The following is a 4,266-nucleotide window of genomic DNA, read 5'->3' as shown; positions in this document are numbered from 1 at the left end:
CCTGATCCCATACCTATATATATATATATATATATATAGGGGAGAGTTGTCTTGAGAATGCTAAATATTACGAGAACCGTGAGAGCGAATGAAAAAACCAATCAACACAATTTTTTTAATACAACCCTCATTGTAATTAAAATACAACATCAAAAAAAAAAAAAGAATTTACAACATCAAATAATTCATTTCTCCTCTCAAAATCACTCTTATTAGATTTTTTACACATGTGTAAATGACAAAGTTATACATATGTAAATTTTCCTTATTTAAGAATTCACCTAAATTAGACCATGTTCTCGTAGTTTTTTCTTTCGTACTCACGATTTTCGCAATATTTAGCGTTCTCATTTAAACTCTCCTATATATATATATAGGTAAAGGATCCTGTAAAAAGGACCCTTTATGTGAGAAGTGTAGGAAAGGTTTTACACCCTTAGATCTGATTTTTAATGGTGGAGATCATAATGGCAAAATGTAAAATTTGTTTCATATATATATATATATATATAGAAAGAGAGAGAAAGAGAGAGAGTGTGTGTGTGTATTGTACAATCTGGGTTAAAGTACGCTGCGTACGCTAGGAAAATATAACGTGCGTGATTAGTTGTATAACATGCGTGATTATTGTTCGTTTCAATTAGCCTGGGATTGATCAATTTCATCCAATTCGTTTCAATTTTGTTTTCATTTCAGTTTAAATTGGCTATTGTTCGGTCAATTTCATCGAATTATGTTCAAATTCATCTTTGATTTTGAAAATTTCATCAAAATGACGACTCGAAATCAAACCGTAGAACAGAGGATGCAGGAACATGACAGAGAGATGCAGGAACATGACCAACATGCGTGATTATATGTTTAACATGCGTGACTCGAAATCAGACCGTAGAACAGAGGATGCATGAACTTGACAGAGGATGCAGGAACATGACCAACATGCATGATTATAGGTTCAACATGCGTGATTATGGTTTTCAACATGCGTGATTAGGGGTTTTGAGTTTTATAATATGCGTGATTTCCCAGCTTACACATCGTACGTTAAGGAACTGTCACACCCCGATATTTACAGCTCAGCTTGGTGGGCCAGGTGGGGAGTGTCATGACATAAGATTGGTATCGTCATGGTCAAACATACACAGAATAGCACAGCGGAAGTCTTGGAATATAAAATATTATTACAAACCCAATTGTCTGAAAATACCGAAATGATAATTATATACGAGCTTGTAATATTAAATCCGTAGGCGGATCATTATAAAAGGTACAAAATGAAGTCTAGCAAACTTTAGGGCATCCTAAGGATTTGCAAGATCCTTTATTGACACCAAGCAGCTCCTAGCCTATTTGCGTATAGTACCTGTCACTTAGTCTTTTGAAAATACGTCAGTTTACACTGGTAAATACAATTAACTGACTCATTTGAAAATGTTTATGAAAATTGGTTTAAGTGCACAAGGCACGAAAATTCTTTTATAACTTGGGACAATTATATTTATAATCTTGTATACGGATTTACATATTTGTCGTACATTTAGCGCCCGGTATAGAAGCCGAGACATGATTAACCAACACACCACTTATAAAACCCAAAGAGGAGTTATCCCCAACTTGTGGGTAATTTGCATTTTTGGCATCTGTCAGGTGTATTCCTACACCCGGTGCTTAAGTCGTGGCCATTCGCAATTAAATGAGCCGAGGATATCCAGGGCACGGTCGCATTAACCCTCAATGTTTATGTTATCAAATAATACGGATTAAAACGGGTTATGTGGATTTGTTAGTCACAATCCAACCAAGTGATCCCATACCCGACCAAGCGGTAATATTTTACCATATCCCAAGCCCGTATAAGGGAAAATAAGTTAACAGTATTTACCTGAGCTACTACTCGATTTACAGCAAGATTTACATAACTCAGCCGTATCCAATCTAATTAAATGCAGATAGCTTTTATCAGGAGGCTCTAGTCTGGAATGATGGTAATATATAACCAATTTAGAATGCTAACGGGTCTTGGTCATAGATAAAGCATTAGAAACGGTACGATACGCTCGATTAAGCGATGACCGGAATAGCATGTAATTTAGACCCAACAAGTATGAAGACTTGTATAATATGGGTAAACTAAATACATTCTGGATTTTGAAGTAAAAATGATAAGCTTTAACTCATTTCGGTAAACTTACGTAAACTAGTTACGTAGGTTTAACCGTACGCGTATAAGCGATAACGAGTAACCAGATAATGTCACGGCTCCCCGACCCACCCTGGACGGAGTCGGGGGACCGCGAGGCAGATTTCAGTGGTACCCGTGGTATTTAATTTATGCGACAGCGGAAGTCTTTTATTACAGGATCTTTTATCCGTAAAATATGCTCGTTTAATATATTACACAAAGTTTAAGGGATAAATCCCGTAATTTACAATAAGTTGATTTCACACAGAAATCTTTATTTTTCAAAACACGTTTTATTGGTTTATTTACACTGAGCCACTTCTCTGAGCTTGATAGTGCTTTACTGCACTTTTCCTGGATCACATAGATCACCTGAAACATGTTTGAAAAAGGTTTTGTCAGCGGGGAAATACTGAGTGAATCATTCTGTTTTCTAAAACGACCCGTTAGTTATAATTTACAGTATTAAGAGCGATTACAATGTTTCTATCAACCAATTATCAAGAATGGGTATTTGTCACTCGATTCATTTCTGTGACTGTGGTCATACCACTATTGGGTCCCGTTGCCCAAATAGTGACGGTGTACTCACACAGAGTAATAATAACTCACATAGAGTAATATTCACTCACATAGAGTGATAATAATAGTACTGTGCACAATACCCCACATACCAGCTGTAATTTGGTGATTACAAAGACTTAATCCCTGTAATTATAACCTTGAAAATAATTTGAGGTATTGTAATACTTACTCACAAACTGTGAGAAAACAATTTAAAAAGGAGAATGACTCACATTGCAGATTAACGAGCAATAGATATAAGCCTACTGATTAGCCTTGCTTAAACCTAATTTAACACAATGCACACACAGGTAGGTTAGTAACTAATACAACAATTACGACAATTCACGAGATTAAACCATCACAACGATTAATCAGTGCAATACTCGATAATTCAGTCGGATTCACAACGAATAACAGAGCATAGTCCGAATTCGAACAACACTCAAATATTCAAGTCGAAATCACGACGAATAATCAAAGTACAAGCTCAATTGAGCAGCACCCGGATTATTGTTGGATAGTTATAATCGATCGGACGTTGAATCGTAATAGCGATCGAGTTATTACCCTGATTGCGGCAGCACCTCGTGATTTAGTGTGTGTTTAATTGTGATATAACGGTCTTAACTCGACGTACAAACAGAAATTTTACGTCGTTTTAGTGTCAGGTTTCAAGTCCCAAGGCCTGGTATTTATAGGTGAAATTGGACTCCCCCGCGTGTCGCGGAAGATGTTCCTGGCCCTGTCGCGACTCGCCTGAGGTAACTATCTAGCCTAGAGTAGCCTTGTTGTGGGTATAGGCCTGATGAGTCAGTTTCGACCGAAACTTAACTTCCACGCAAAATTCGTTTAGATATTATCAAATAGGGTTTATCCCCCCTGGGTTTTAGGGGCCCTAATCCTGATTCCGATTGTTATGAAAATTTTAGGGTTAGTGCAAAATTACTTGGGTGTCTTAACTAGGGTCTTCTTATTAGCTAATGATCGTTCTAATTATTGATTTTAGTGAAAGTTGTTACATCCTCCCCACCTTAAGAAAATCTCGTCCTCGAGATTTATTTGAATAAATGAGGATATTTGCGCTTCATTTCTGATTCTAGCTCCCAGGTGTATTCTGGTCCTCTCCTTGAATTCCATTTGACTTTGACCAACACCAGTCGTTTATGTTTGAGAAATTTGACTTTTCTATCTTCGATCTGTAGTGGTTTCTCTATAAATTTCAATTTTTCGTTTACCTCTACATCTTGAAGAGGTACTACCAGGGATTCATCTGCTAAACATTTCTTGAGATTGGATACATGAAATACATCATGTACTCCAGCCAATTCTTCTGGTAGTTGTAAACGATAAGCAACTGGTCCGATTCGTTGAATCACTGGGAATGGTCCAACGTACCTTGGACTTAGCTTTCCTTTCTTTCTGAATCGTACTACTCCTTTCCAAGGAGAGACTTTTAAAAGTACCTTATCTCCTACTTGAAATTCTAAAGGCTTACGACGATTGTCTGCATAGCTCTT

This window comes from Helianthus annuus, chromosome 12 (assembly GCF_002127325.2).
Source record: "Helianthus annuus cultivar XRQ/B chromosome 12, HanXRQr2.0-SUNRISE, whole genome shotgun sequence".
Taxonomy (NCBI): Eukaryota; Viridiplantae; Streptophyta; class Magnoliopsida; order Asterales; family Asteraceae; genus Helianthus; species Helianthus annuus.
This window is presented reverse-complemented; position numbering follows the sequence as displayed.